The following is a 17,174-nucleotide window of genomic DNA, read 5'->3' as shown; positions in this document are numbered from 1 at the left end:
ATATATGGGGGGGGGTTGTGTGTGTGTGCATATATATGTATATTTATGTATATATATACAGAGAGAGAGAGAAGATATGGATATTTATGTATGTAAATATGTATGTATGCATATATGTATGGGCGTGTGTATATGTATAAGTGTATTTGTGTTCATGTTTGTCCACCATCATCACTTCACAATTAATGTTCGATTCTTTACATACCCGTAAAGACATTGACAGAATAAATGCCAGGCTTTAAAAATTGGCAATGGGATGGATTCGTTTGCCTAAAACCCTTGAAGGTGGTGCACCAAGATGGTTGCTGTCTAAAGACTGAAAAAGTGAAGACAAAAGATGTTTTCTCACATCTGTCGCTTCCACTTTATTATCATTAATATCATTACTATCATCGTCATAATCATTATCATAATTATCATGAATAAAGTCCCTACTTTTCGAGCTGCCTTGAGCTAGGTTGGATTTTATATTCTTCTTCACCATCACATGCATAGAACTCGCACCTGTTAGATGGTAGATCTAACATGGCGCTCAGTTTAAAACCAAGGCATAATCGACATCCATTTCGTTGTCATTTGGATCCAGTTCCCTCATCCTGCGTGGTTAATAAAGAAATTTCTTTGCGGATATTACGTCTGAGATCACCCAAGCCAATCTCTGCAATATGGGTTTCAGATGAGCCAATGTATGTAGTATCGGGAACCATTGGATTCATTCTCTAAACTGAGCCAATCCTTGTGATCATGGTATAAGCTGAACTAATTTCTGTGTCCCGAAAAGACGCTGAAACTATAGAGTCACAGCATCGACAACACGAGTCTCTACTTTTTGAGCATCAGCAAAGCCAAAACTCTGCTGTATAAGCAATCATCGAGCGCACTCGTAACAATCAGGGTAATAACTGAGCCAGTAATTGCAACAGGAGCATCAACTGCGTCAAACTCTGCAGTTAAGAAAATTCCTGAGCCCTAACCCTACACTCAGAATTTCAACTGAACTAGATATGAACTGACTCAATCTCTAGCTAGACTATTCTCTGCAGTATGAGCAGGACATGACTACAAACGTCATGGAAGTCACACCCTGTTCTCTTGATTATCTGTATGGAAAGTATTACAGTTGCCATTTCCATTTGCATTAAAAGCATGCTAAGAAATTTATTCAGAGACACGTTGTACTAAAATAGCTCTACAGTTATTCTCTTTCTCGCTAGTCTTATTCAATCTATTAATCAAAAGTTTTGCTTCTCTTCTATTTTTTCACTTCCGATTTACTTCTTTTGTTTTTCGATTTTTTGGTTTTAGTGTTTTATATATATTTTCAGCAGAAACGTTCAATTATATCTCATGAAGTATCATAGACAAAAAGTTGTAAAATATCTCCATTCTTTCAACGTGGCTTCGTGTTTACAACCAACAGAGAAAAAAAGATTTTCATACAAAAAAAAAAACACCCGCTTTTTTCTTTTGTTATCTGCATTTGTTGCTCACCATTTAGCATAGTTAAAAATATTTTCTGTATAATAATGTGTTAAATATTTAGACTACCAAAACCACTTGAGAGAAAAGTGCTCAAATAATCATATATGAGCAAATAATTATGCTTAATATTATATGATGCGATTAGCTGAGTTGGACATGAACGAATTACATTATTCAGTTTATATATATATTTTTTTTACTTTTCGTTAAGCTGGCCAAACGAGTACAGTTTAGTTTTATTCGTAGCTATTAATGTCCTTTCATATGTCTAAAATAGATAAGCGTTTCACAAGAACATGTAAGATCTGGTGTATTCTTTCAGAAGACTTTGGATTTCACGATACGGATCAGCTTCTAGGACTTAAAGATAAAATATTTTAAAGGTGCTACAAGAATTGTTGGACAATACAGACGAGTTATAAAATCTGAATGTGGACCAGAGACGTTAGACACCGTACTATGCATTATTTCATCATTAAACAAGTAAGTAAATAAATATTTTTTTTCTAATATAGATACAAGGCCGGAAATTTGTGGGGAAGAGGCACGTCGATTACATCGAACTATACACGATTGATACTTCTCAAAAGGGAGAAACGCAAACTCAACTTTGGAAGAATTTGAATTTAGGACATAAAGCTTTCCTGCCACAAAAGAGTGATTAAGTTGGGAAACCTACGACCCTGACCTCATTCTGCTCTTATGTACTCTTCTCAAGTTTTGCTGACAAGACTGATTGCCTGAGAAGTCGAGAAGGAACAAACCTGGCTTATGTAAACAGCGCTATATAAACTTTCTTCGTATACTTCCGAACGAGATGTTTGGCTTCTCTTAACGCTTTTGTTTGTATTGTCCAGCAATTCTTGTAGCACCTTTAAAATATTTTATCTTTAAGTCCTAGAAGCTGATCCGTATCGTGAAATCCAAACCCTTCTGAAAGAATACACTAGATCTGCCTTTTGATACTGGTCGTCTTGGAGATAAGTAGATCTCGTGTCCACTGAAAATGAGGATAAAAGCTTGCGAATCGGAAACTCTACACTAGCTGATGTCCACCACTTCTATGTCTAGAAGTCTGAAGTCAGTGATCAGGTTCTTCTACTTCCAAGACGACCACAGACCACGTGTGATCACAGTACTTGTTCCTTGCAATAACTATGTTCGACAAGACTGACCTCTTACCTTCGTTCAGTGGAAGGAAAGGTATTCCGTACTTCTGGATATTTGTATTAATAGGTGCTTCTAAAAGCAATTCTTCATAAAGTATTTTGTTTATAATCCTTTGGAGATCTCCCATTCCTTTGGGATATTTTGTTTCCAGGTTATTATATGTTTCTTGGCTCATTTTATATGATTCTTGGTATTTCATTCGGTCTATTTGTTAGAGTCTATAATTGATGAGGCATATTTGTTCGGTTTGAGAATAGTTCCTTTTTTTTATTTGTGCCGCTGTTCATTGTGTTGTGTTTTCATTTATTGTGATTTTTGTAATGTGCTGTTTCTAGAAGTGGATATGTTTATGGTTGTGTAGGTTTTAGTGTGTGTGATTCTCAAATTATGTATAGCTTTATCTCATTTTTGTATGATGTAGTGTATTAATATATTCTAGTTTCTATCTTCCCATTGACAAGTGTCCATTTTGTCGAGTCGCGTTCAAACTGTTTTCTTCTCAAAATGAGTTTTCGCTGTAAGAGTAATCTGTGGTAAGAAAAGAGATATATCTGCAAAATTGAGTATGTTTGTATATATGTTTGCAATTTGGTTGACTGGTGTGGATAGGGCATTTCTAGGTTGTGTTGCAGGATAGGTTTATTCCTAGGTAATGGTATTAGTGTTTGCTTCTGATGTTGAGTGTGATTTTTGTTGTTCGGTTTGGTGCTGCTACTACTGGTATTGTTGTTGCTGCTCTTGCTTCTGTCGTTTGGGGGAAATGCTACTAATTTTGTTGCCGGTGTTGCAGTTATGATGGAGTCATCAGCTGCAGATAGGGTATTCTTTGTTTTTATGTGGGCAGAAACCTCTTAAATGTTTGCGTCCTGACATATATAGCAACTCGGGCTCCTACCTCAACTATTACGAAATGCTAAAAGCTATTTTGTGGGGCTGAACAAATCGGGAATCACTTATATGCATTCTTGATCATTTTGGATTAATAGTACCATTTCTGTACCTGACCAAATTCTTTTCTCAAGTTTATGGACTTTCAGAATACTTGTTTCATTTTCGAATTCATATATTTCGGGTTCCGCAAGGAAAAGGATATCTATTTTTGTGGTGCCTCGCTTACTTTTATTCCTACTGCTCTCCGGCAGGAATGAGAAGTAGTTTATTTGAATTAGAAGCAGCTTGTCACTCTTAAGCGTTGCTGTTGAAATTTTCTTCACTTTTTCTCCGGTTTGAATTCTTATCTCCCGAATGACATAGGTTCTTACGTCCCTGACTGGTTTAAGCTGAACCAGAATTGCTCGCTTGAAATCACCTCGGTTTGAATCTATTACGTTTGTATATTATAGTTTTTCTATGAATTTCCTGTTGAATCTCAAACTGTGTTCAGGTGTACTGATTCCCATTTTTGTATTTCATAGTTCTTCTGCGAAATGCATATGTTTATCTCATAGAGGCGATCTTTTACTTCTCATTAAAAAACCGCTTCTCTATTTCTGCATACATTTGCAATCCTGTTTCGCCTTGTCTGCTAATATCGGTGTTTACTGCAGCTATTGTATTGATGTTTGCGGTGATTGTGTTGCTGCTAGTTGTGGATGTCGTATTTTTTTCAACGTTCTCGTTCTCACAGAGAACAAAACCTTGTGAAGTGGTTGCGCAGAGACACAACAAATGAAACATAACTGTATTATTTAAATTTTATACAAGTAAACTTATCTACATTAAACTTGTAGGTAATAGGCCTGTCTATCCCATTATGTGAACTGATTATTATAAGCAATATAAAACAGTGATTTGAATTATAAATACTAACAACAGTCTATATGTCATTCGGAAAATGACAGTTCAAGTAATGTATGTTTCATAATCAATGCTTCATATATGTAAAATGTAAAATTGTCTGTGCAGATTTAAATTAGTCAACAGTACGTAATATTTTGAAATGACAACTTCTTGGAAGCAAAATCTTATATTTAATTATTAATAGAAGTCTATATTGAATGGTACACGTTTAAAGCGAGTAATTTTGCCATGGTCAAAATAAGAGTAAATGCACATACAACGGAGCTGACAAAATGAATAGAATGAAATAAGGTTGTACAAATTGTAAACTTAACTTCCGTTCTCGAAATATGCAGCTGTCAAGGGAGGCAACTTTCAAATGATCAGTACTGACTATCTGACTATTGCTTTTGGTGAGTATTACAAAATACTTTGGATCCGATAAACGATGCCATATGACCTACCTTCATATAATCGAAAAAGGACTTCACTGCAGAAGTAGTGTTTCTATAGTTTTGGGATAATCGTCGTACATTGTGCAATATAAGTAAAATGCTTATATTTAACTTTTTATTTGTCTCTGAGCAATGCCTGCACAACCTTTTGTTCTTATATTCTCTTTACTTAATCAATATCAATTATTTTGTCCATCCCTGCATCTTTTCTACCCACACCTGAAGGAAAACGCAAAGTCTACTTCGGGATAGAACGCCCCACAATAGTAGATAATCAGTGTTTATTATCGATAGATAATGTCAATTCTATGTATTAAAATCTGTATAGGGACGAATATTGAATGCTACATGTTATCGATAGTATATAACTAAAGTATATAACTGTCAAGAAGCTAATTGACATGAACTTAGAAGTGTTAAGAGATGACTTACGCAAAATTTCCAATGTAATTGAAATAACTTTCAAAGAAATGATACATTATCTCCCCTTCTTCTCTGAAAGTCCCTGAGAATTGTTTGCACGTCAATCTTATCTTTTGAATTCAGCTCAGGGAGTAATTCTCATCATTTGACCTTTGTTTTGAATGAGTCATTCACTATATCACCCCATAAATTGCTATTTTATCCCCATGTGACCGCGATGCTAGTCGATAAATAACTTACTACTCTATTCCTATTCCTATTTCTATGGGATGGTAAAGCTAGTATGTACGAAGGTGAGTTAGAAAGTAATGCATTTTGTAATTGCATTACGTTTTGATTAATCCTCATAAATACGATAGTATCAATCAAAAAGTAATTCAAATAAAAATTGCATTATTTTATGATTGATTCTCGTAAATTAGTTTTAAGGTTATAATGACAACGACTTGCTTAACAAGGCCGCCTGCAAAAGCATTCTGAAAAGAAGTTAGAAGATTCACTCCACCTTTTCTTTCATACAGGCGAAATTAACGTATAAACGGAATAGTCTAAAAATTATCGTAAAATTAGTTAATTTCTTTTGACTAGTCTTAGGAACTGTGACGATACAGCCATGAAATTATCTGCTTTAATCTAGAAAATGACACTGGTGGCATTTTTCCCAATGTAATGCACCGTTTGAAGTTTCTTTTCGCTACACTACCACCCACTAGGATCAAGTTTACCCAGGTTTAGGGAGTGCAGAACTTCACTTTTCCTATAATACTTCCAAACTCGGGTACGAAACGCTTGCGCTATTACACTTGGCACATACTCCGTACAGTTGTCCTAAGAGACACTGAACGAACTTCGACTTAATTCTGTTCCCGAAATATGGAAATGTCAAGGGAGGCAACTTTCAAATGGTCAGTACTGACTATCTGACAATTGTTTTTTGGTGAGTAGTACAAAATACTTTGGATCCGATGATCGATGTCATATGGCCTACCTTCTTGTAATCGAAAAGGAATTTCACTACAGAAGTAGTGTTTCTACAGTTTTGGGACAATTGTTGTACAATGGTTGTGCAATATACATAAAATGATTATATTTGACAAAATCCAAGCAGGTTAGGATGAACATTGACGCAAAAAGTATCTATTGAAGCAACTTCTATCTTTAAAGTAAATTCAAAGCGCCTCATTCCACGAAGAGTGTCCATCTGGATTTGCCTACAGAGTATATTCGTGAGTTTATAGTCGATATAGATAATATATTTTTCTACCTTTCAAATAGGGAAGAAATGTCTTACTGACAGTTTTACAACCACTAAAACTTGTCTGAATACAATAAACTTCGCTTCTACAAGATTCCGTTTTGTAATAAAAACAGTAGCAAGTAAATCACCTCAGTATTGAATCACATCCGTAGACTTTCTGCTGCATTATTTCGTTACTGGTTCACATTATGTCATTACTGATCATGCACGCTTAATTCCGTAGGTACCGACTCGAACGATGTTTCTGCTAAACCACGTCGGATCATCACGTTCAGTATTATTAAAGTAATTTTCTGATTCAACATACGGGATGATATATTTCGTTTTGCGTTATCGACGCGCAATGTCAATTCTATATAATAAAAAGTGCATGGATGTAGAACGCAACGAGTAAACGACGTACTCTACAAAAGAGACTTACAAAGCTAGCCTGTAGATAACGTAACGGCATGATAATTCCCTTCAAGTTGATTTGGCGCTTATGAAAGTAAAGTACCATGATAGAAACTAAATTAATGCAATTGACTAAAATGACACTCAGTTGAGAAGAGGGAAATGCAATAACATTTATTCATAATAAAGTAATAGGCTTATAAATGGAATAGTTTTAAAAAAGTCCATTAGCACTGGTAAGTAACCATGCGTTACATCAAAGACATCGCATCAGCAGCAAAACAGTCTTTCAGAGAATACATAGGATGAAATTAATTGTTATTGCATAAGTATTTGTTAGTCAACTATTATAAAGGTGCTCTAAGTGTCCTATTCTTGAGTAATAATTACCAGGATATAGTAAACTACATAGATAAAGGAAAATTCTAAAATTTAAATCATAAAAGAAAAACAGAACAATTTCTTCTCCTGCTGTATTAAATACAAAAACATATTAATGACGCAGAGGGAAAAAATAACAATCTTTTCAGAATAGAAATTTTCATATATTTTCTAATACATATTTTATTAAAACACCCAGGTAAATAACTGGTACTTAATATGTTGACCCTGGAAAAATAAGACTAAGAAGTCGATGCACTGTATATTTTCATCTTTCTAAGATTCATTAAGCAGGTGTTCCATCATTTCTGATAATTGTTACCCGTAAACAAATTGAGAAGATATATATAAAGCGATAGCGAAAGAATTTTTTTTTTTTTTAATGAATGTACCCGATAATGTGACGACGAGTATGCATTTCTATAGTAGGTAGATAATTAAGATATTTTGAGGATCTTTCGAGAAAATAACAGAATTTAATCTACGCTGATTGGAAGATAATTAATTTGCAACAGTAATTATAGTTAGCGAGAAAATGAAGAAAATGTATTCTCATACTCATTTTTTTTCATATCTTTTTCTTTCTGTGATTTTTTCCACGATTTCATTTCAGTCTAGATAAATCAGCAAAACAAAACGCACCATAATTCACAGCTATATTTTTCGACGGTGTAGTATGTAGCACGTGGTTCCGGGTTCAGTAGCCCTGCATGGCACCTTGTGCAAGTGTATTCTATTATATTTCCTACTCCACTGGCAACCAAAGCCTTGTGAATGGATTTGGTGAACGGAAACTGAAAAAACGTTATTTTTGATCAGTCAACGAGTAAGCCGCTTGGTAGTCGCATGACTTAGAAGAAATAGCAGTTCAATTCTTTTGTATTACACCCTGCTACCTTAAAAGATTCGAAAGATATACTGAAGAATGAAATCCTAAATTATTTTTGGATTACAAGAAATGTCGCCGTGGATAATGCATTACGTCTGGAAAAATAATTAAAGAAAAGATGACCACGGTTCGAATGCATTTCGTCATAGGTTTTTCTCGTTCAGTGCTGACTGGTATGCAATAGTATGAACGACAAAAAAGTTTCAATAATTCTATAGTACATGAACCTCACCTCATTTGACACTTAACCACATTTCCTCATATTCAATTAATTTCGATGAACACTATATATTAAATTCTACCTTCAAGGAATATATATACATTTCTCTTCTCGCGAACGTTTTAGTACTTCACTGTGAAGACAGTATTGATATTAAGGAGGAAGTTTGATCTGAAGACCAAATTTTAATGAACTTTCGATGCTTCATCGTGTTATTGCAAGCAATAAATTTTGTCGACAGAAATAATAATTTTCTTATGCAAAGTTATTCATAAATAAACAATAATGTTTAAACGCATATAAATTTATATTCGGCGTGTAACATTACACTACGACAATAGTAAATGTTCTTTAATTTCATTTCGAACATGATAATTTGACTTCTAATCTTCTTATTTTATTTGTTTGCTACTAATTCAATTTTACGTGAAGATATTTTCCTTATGTTATTGATCATATATCAAATGGAAAATCTAATCGAATCTACACTGTGATATATAGATATTGTAGTGTGTGTGTGGATACAGTTGTAATCGAATGGGTAAATTTGCGTCGCAATAATGAGATTTGGTTTGATCCCACGTCATAACACTTTGAGCTGAACTTTTGAGTAGTAGTAGTAGTAGTAGTAGTAGTAGTAGTAGTAATAGTAGTAGTGTTGCCCCATGTACCTGGTTGCTATGAACATAAATATTCCAGTGGTAAGAAACCGTTTTGCTTGCATGCATAAGAATACACTGTCTAATAGTTATTTCTTTATGAAATACTGTAGAGTCTGATTTATGAGAAATTGGTTGTTATTTCATGCATTTCGATTGACAACACAGTCTATGTCGGTTATCATTTTGGTGAATAAGTTTTGGTTTAATCCCGAATCGACGCTGACTGAGCAGATCTATTAATCAAAAATTGTTGAAAATGTGTCAATTCTACTATTCTTTTCTATCGGGTTATATTATCCAAGGCAGTCATCCATTTTTCAGACGGTAGGGCGTGATTTGAGGAAGATTTAGTTGCTATTTTTAGCACTTCGAACGACTATACATAGCATCCTTGTATCGTTATTGAGAAGGCAGACGTGGTGGAATACTATTAGATCTAAATGGTTTTGTAAGGTTTTTATGCATTTAGTTGTATCAATCTGTATTTCAATTCAAAAACCTTTTATGACGACAAAGTATGAAATAAGTACGAGTAATAAAGTAGAATTAATTCATAGAAATTTCTTTCTTATTAATGTTGGACTTGTATCAAGCCAAAACAAATTGCACCCACAAATCTTGGACTTGTGCCAAGTCTAAACAAAATCAATACGTGACTACAGCAGATTTAAAACGACTGATTGAATATGATATGCGCTTTGTTTTATTTGGACTCTGTACTTAGTTGTATAGACATATAAATCGTTTTGCTGTCTTCTATTAGTTTATAGTTGTCATCATAGATAGGATCAAAGACGACCTATACTCATACATTCCGATTTTCCAAGCTGCTTATCCATCAAGACGAAAAACATCAAACATAAACTTTCGAAAGTCACCACAATTGAACAGATCTCTGCATGTTATATTTATGGACGTCACTAAGTCCTATGATAGCGTAATATTTATTATGGGTCGTTTCTTTAAAAGTCTCTTATATGCTAGATTTACATCACTATAACTAACATAAGACGTTTCAAAAATGTTGTAATCAAGTGTGATATTCACATTTCAAGAGCAATAGCTATGCGGAAAGGAATAAAACAAATAGATATTTTATCCAGTGCGATCCTTTTAAATTCGTAAGATATACTTGGAGTCGGATTTGACTGATATTTCTAGCAAGTACGATAGCTACATAAATTTTCTTTCTTTCTTTTTTTCTGTTAGATGGGAACAGTTTACTTCGTGTTGCATGAAATATTTTATATGCAAACAAGGTTTGATCTGAAAATTGCCTTCCTTCAGTAACCGACTTTCGGAGACTTTTTCAACCGGACGTTCTGATACACACCACATACAATGATTTTCTGTATTTTACGTAACCGTAATTACAAAAGAAGAATTATATACAATAAATTTAGTGAAAGTTTGGAGTTCACTGATAATAAATTCCCAGCTTCCAAAGTTCGTGTAGTTAGATTTCGGCTTTAAATTTTTTCATCAGAAACCAATTTCGTCAATTTATTAATACTTGACTTCTCGGCTAGATTTAGAAATCTCATCTCCTGACCCTTATACCTTTATCAACTTGATGAAATTAAATTTAGAATTACATTTGATTGCTGCTCGCCTCTTGAACCCTAGAGAATATTATCTCATATTCCGATCACACTCAATGGAATCAACATCCGACTCACGCACATAAAAGATCGAAAGTTCTAAATATCACTTTCAACAAACGAATGACAATCCTTCCCATTACAGAAGACATAAAAACTAAAGCAAAACATAGTCAACCTTAATACACTGTGACGAAACTCACTACTCTACTACCCTGTCTAACTTACAAAGCAAATACATTGATTTTATTTGTAAGAGTTTTCATTAATATATAAATTTCATCATTAAATATAACATTTATACTAAAGAATGAATGAGGGACCACTTGTACTGTCACAAGACATACTAGAAATAATAGCCAATTCCCTCAAATAAAACTTTACATTTAATAAAGAAAGTAAACAGAGTAATTCTGGTTTCAAATTTTGGCACAAGACCAGCAATTTCGGGGGAGTTGTTAAGCCGATTACCTCGATACAGCGTTCAACTGGTACTTATTTTATCAACCCCGAACAATGAGTTCAAATTCCGCTGAGGTCGACTTTGCCTTTCATCTTTTCGGGGTCGATAAATTAAGTACCAGTTGCGTACTGCGGTCGATCTAATCAACTCCCCCAAAATGTTGGGCCTTGTGCCTAGAGTAGAAAAGAATATAGAGTACGGGATTCATATACTTCTATTGATTCGGTTATACTTACCACCAAAATCTCTGGCATAGGACCAAAGCTAGGAATTTTTTATCAGTATTTGATTCTTTTAACTTTATCATCAATCAAATTGGCAACCGATTTATATTTAGTTTATAGGGAACTCAGAAATCCCCTTGTAAAAATTATTAACAATTATGTCCATTACTAATGGTTGAAATAAGCGACACCTCTCAGAAAACCCTCGTTTATAGAGTATAAAAAGTCTAAGTCACTGGTTTGAAATTCTTGCATATTCGTATTTAGTACTGTTTGTTGAAGTGATAAATAGATTTACTGCTATTTCAACCATTAGTAATGGACATAATTGTTAATAATTTTTACAAGGGGATTTCTGAGTTCCCTATAAACTAAATATAAATCGGTTGCCAATTTGATTGATGATAAAGTTAAAAGAATCAAATACTGATAAAAATACTGCTATTTAACCTAAAGCGTCGGCGCGGTAGAGTCGTTAATCCGCCAGACAAAGCATTTTATCATTTTTTTAGTAGCATGTCGTCCGTACATTCTGAATTCAATTCCACCGTGGACGACTTTGCCTTGTATTCTTTCGGGTCGATAAAGTAAATATTATTTGAGTACTGGGATCGATGTAATCGACTTACCCACCCACCCAATAAATTACTGACCTTGTTATAAAATTAGAAACCATTATTACTATTTAACCTTGTGCTAGCTCTGAACAAGCAGTGTTATGATAAGCCATACCGAATCATGGAATGTAAATTACGCTGACCGACTTTGGTGTGACCTGAGTTTCAAAATTACATCTACCATAATGGTAATGGCTTCTAACATAGGCACGCAACTACAAATTCTTATAGATCCAGTGCATAAAATCGACACCAGTATTTATCTACGTCTTATCTTATCAAACCCAGAAGATTAATCAGCAAATTCGATCTCGGCTGAATTTGAACTTACATTCACAGATATTCGCAGTCATATTCTGCCAGGCATTTTATCCGGCATTTTACTGATTTTTCTATCCTAAAACTCTATACGCGTAATTAATCTTTCTTTAATAATAATTTTAAAACACAAATCTCTATATTCTAATGGATAATTTTCTTTATTTTTTTCCCTACAGTTTTACTGTTTATTTGTTAACAACAAAATTCATATTAGCTACTACTTTCTCTTTCGTAATTTTATTTGTATTAATCTCACTTTTAGTAAATTTATGGCAGAATACGTCACATTATAAATATTAAGAATATAGTTTTCAAATTTTGGCTTAAGTCCAGCAACAGTAGAGGAGGGTGCAAGTCGATTTCATCAATTCCAGCGCACAACTGGTACTTATTTCATCGACCTCGAAAGGAGGAAAGCAAAGTCGATCTGGGCGATATTTGAACTCAGAACGTAAAGTCGGAAGAAATACGGCTAAGCGTTTTCCCAGCGCGTTAACGATTCTATCTACTGACTAACCCTATACTATTGGTGTCAAATTTTGGCACAAGGCCAACAATTTCGGATTAAGGGGTTAGTCGATTACCAATCTGGTACTTATTTTAACGGCCTCGAAAGGATGAATGGCAAATTGACCGCGATGGCATTTGAGCACAGGACGTAAAGACGGAGTAAATGCCGCTAAGCATTTTGCCCGGCGTGCTAACGATTCTGCCAGCTCGTCGCCTTATACCTTATATTACATGGAAATTTTTCTTGTTCTGTGCTTTACTAGACGTAATAAGTTGTCCTGAACTTTTCCAAGTGTAATAACTTGTCCAGTAATTTTCCAGATTTATAATCTTAAGAATAATATTCCTCTTGCTCGCATTTTCCCATGTAATTTATACTTTTTTCCAGGCTACGATATTATGTTAATTGATAATGTGTCAATTACCAGAGTCGTTGATAATTTTTTCTTTACATCAATGACGCTGGTGACATATATTAAAAGTTCCCTTATAGAATATATTCATAAAAAGTGTCGAACTATATCATCACCCTCAAATTTGAGAAACGAACACTAATAACTTTTTTTTTATTTTAAAACTTCATTGCATGAGATTGATATCATGAAATTCTTCGAAATGAGCTCCATCATTTAAACTTAATTAGAATATAGTTTGTCTTTAAAATAAAAAAAAAAGGTATTTATACTTAAATCCAATTTTTTGCCTTATATTTTTTTCATTATATTTAACCACGCAACTTTTGATAATATTTTTGATGCATGAAACCAAAACTATGAAATTCTTCATGCTTTTTCTATCATTGAAGCTAAGATAAATATATTTTGCTTTTAAAATTAAAAAAAAAGTCACTTAGATCTTAACTTGATTGATGGCGTACTTACTCTCCTATAACGTTGCAACAAATTTTAATGTAAACTTTTTTTCTACCAGATCAAATCTCAGTTCTTTATACGTAAATGTTGCTAGGGATCAGTCCTCTTCAAAAATATTGATAGTTTTCAATTTGGATAAGAACTGAATTAGTGAAAAGCTCTGAAATATGTTGGGTGTGAGTAAATTGCGGCCTTAAGAATATTAGTCAACTACTACTGTAGTTGAATGATTAATATTGGTTTAAAATCAGAATATATTAAGTGATGGTAAATACAAAAATTTGTACCCGCTGTTCTACCAGCCTCGTGGTAAATATTGATGCGTTTTCAGTTTTTTTATCAATCTATATGATATCCCACAATATCCACAAGGTAATAAAGGGAACTCTCGAATGACAAGAATTGGCAGATAAAGTCCACTCAGATGTTACTGTATGTCTTAAAACAAGAACGCATTGGAATATTTACTACCAGAATAACTATGACAAGATCAATACGGTAGTACTTTAAACCAGTGGAGGCGCAATGGCCCAGTGGTTAGAGCAGTAGACTCGCGGTCATAGGATCGCGGTTTCGATTCCCAGACCGGGAGTTGTGAGTGTTTATTGAGCGAAAACACCTAAAGCTCCATGAGGCTCTGGCAGGAGATGGTGGCGAACCCTGCTGTACTCTTTCACCACAACTTTCTCTCACTCTTACTTCCTGTTTCTGTTGTGCCTGTAATTCAAAGGGTCAGCCTTGTCACACTGTGTGAGGCTGAATATCCCCGAGAACTACGTTAAGAGTACACGTGTCTGAGGAGTACTCAGCCACTTGCACGTTAATTTCACGAGCAGGCTGTTCCATTGATCGGATCAGCTGGAACCCTCGACGACGTAAGCGACGGAGTGCCAACACACACATACTTTAGATCGCTCTTCTGCTCGATCAGTATTGACGTGTGACTACACGATAATAAAAATTTCAAAAGTGCTGAAATATACTAAACAGAGGAATAATGAAACATCGTTTCAGAATTTCTATCAGACACCCTGAATTAGAGATGACAATATTTTTACAACCCCATTTAATTTCTACTTTATTTGTTTCCTTCGCTTATTTGAAATACATTTTGCAAAAACCAAATTTGTAGTTTACATAAATTTAATTTCATGAATTTCTTTTAAAATCATAATATATTACAGAATCTCGATAAGATTGACCATTAAGACTCTAGACCTATCTATATCAATTAGTATGACAGAGGTCATTATGTTTCCCAATCAGGAAATTTAGAAGTAAAGCAGCTGTGAAATATTTTCAGGACAGATCAGAGGTGTTCATACTCACAACTATTCTCCCTTAGAATTCATAAAAGCCATTGTGCATGTGTATGAGTTTGTGTGTATGTATATGTGCGTTTGAATTAGTTCACATACACAGAAATACAGATATAAATACGTAAATATATGAATATGTGTGTGTGTGTGTGTGTGTGTGTGTGTGTGTTCAGAGAGAGAGAGAGAGAGAGAGAGAGAGACATATACATACATATAAAGCGGTGCTAACTTTCGTGAGTGTGTGTGTATACGAATATATAAGAAACAGACATACAGGAGTTGAACGTAACACATTCAGATATCTCAAGCATAGAATTAGAAACTATTTTATTAATAGCAAGAAATCAGACCTTACAAGATATGTGAATACATACATATATATATACATGTATACATATCGTCACTCCCACTCACATCTCCTCTCTTGTTCTGTCACCTACTTCCTCTCTTCACTCCTATTCACCTTCTCCCGTCCATCCTCTCCCTTCCTCGTCACCTCTCCATCGTTACCCCAGCCTTACACATTCTAACCCCACCATCCCTATACATCCCGCCCCACCCCATCCCACACATTTCACTCCCACGTACTCAACCCCCCCACCATAACACCCCTTTCCCACATACCTCACCCTTGCTTTTTGTAAATTCCAAATATGTGTGTGTGGAAAGAGAGAGAGAGAGTGAGACAGAGAAAGCACGAGAAAAGGTCAACAGATTTTACACTTTCACACGTGTAAATTTTCTAAGAAAATGCTTTGCGTATTTTACCTCGGATAAAGGTAAGAAAGTTTTATATTTTTTGTCAAAATATGCTACCGGTTTCAATCTATTATACCATGATTTATAGTCATGCTGAAGTTAAAGTTACAGTAGATTAGAAAAAAATAAGTTTTCGCAATACTAGCTCCGTAAGATTAGGAACTCTTTTACAAAACTCACAGTCATGGTGTTTCGTTTCCTTCTGATTAGTGTTGTCGTGGTAATAGCAGCAGTAGCGTGAGAGATAATCAAAAACAGAACTAGAAAATTGTAGCTGTCAGTGGCAACAACAGAAATGTCAGTGGTTGTAGCAGTTGTTGGCTTAACCTATAATAGTAGTTCTTTGTAGTTTTCTTAAGATATATATACAATAATATATATATAAATATATATATATATATATATATATATATATATATATATATATATATATATATATATATATATATATAAGGATAATACCGTTATTTAAAATGATCATTTCAAGTGGCCAGCATGGGAAGAAAAACCTTATGGGTAATAATTATTATTAAAATTATAATTGAGTGTATATAATGTGTGTGTGTGTAAAAGCAAATAAGTAACAAGGATGTCAAGTTATGAGTGATTACGGTCGTTTCAGGCGACTCCATTCAATCGAACAATGCAAGCATTACATCAGTTTGAAATATACAGCCATCTTCTGATGCATAGTATAGGTTTTCAACACACAGGATACTCCATCATAAATTTTAGCAAACACTTTATCAGAACTACAAAATGAAAGAATTTCATGTTGGTAATATTGTCGGAGTATGAACTTAGAGAGAAAATACTCCAACTATAATTTAGAGTAGCAGAAGTGAATAACAATGTGAATCATGAGATAGTAAAATAGCTAGAATTTTTATCTATCTCCTTATTACCATCAAACAATCTAATGTAGCTAACATACAAAGAATTAAAACCACTAGGAATTCACATAAAGAAACAAATCCCAGAAAAAGTCAGTAAGAAAGTGGTAAATGCCCTGAAAGGGGGAGGGGGGATGATATAAACTATTTTATTATTATCAGTTAAAGTAGCCTAAAATAGAAAGCGAAGACGTCACAATGAGATCTAAATGGACATTACAGGTATAAGGGGAAAATATAACCAAACTATAGAAAAATTTATGTATTATTATATTTTGTATAATAAAAGTTAAAATTTTGAAAATTTAGAAAGGGATATAAGGACCAAGCAAAATAAGAAGGATATATAAATCAATATAAGGCTAAAAGAAATAGATTATTTCGAGCTGTGCGAATAATACCGGAGTGACTTTGTGCCTCAACTTAAGTACCTAATTTAACTAAATCTTAACTATTTCTATTATATATATATATATATACACA

This window comes from Octopus bimaculoides, chromosome 4, assembly GCF_001194135.2.
Source record: "Octopus bimaculoides isolate UCB-OBI-ISO-001 chromosome 4, ASM119413v2, whole genome shotgun sequence".
Classification (NCBI taxonomy): domain Eukaryota; kingdom Metazoa; phylum Mollusca; class Cephalopoda; order Octopoda; family Octopodidae; genus Octopus; species Octopus bimaculoides.
The sequence above is the reverse complement of the archived record's forward strand: the minus strand, read 5'-3'. Positions refer to the sequence as shown.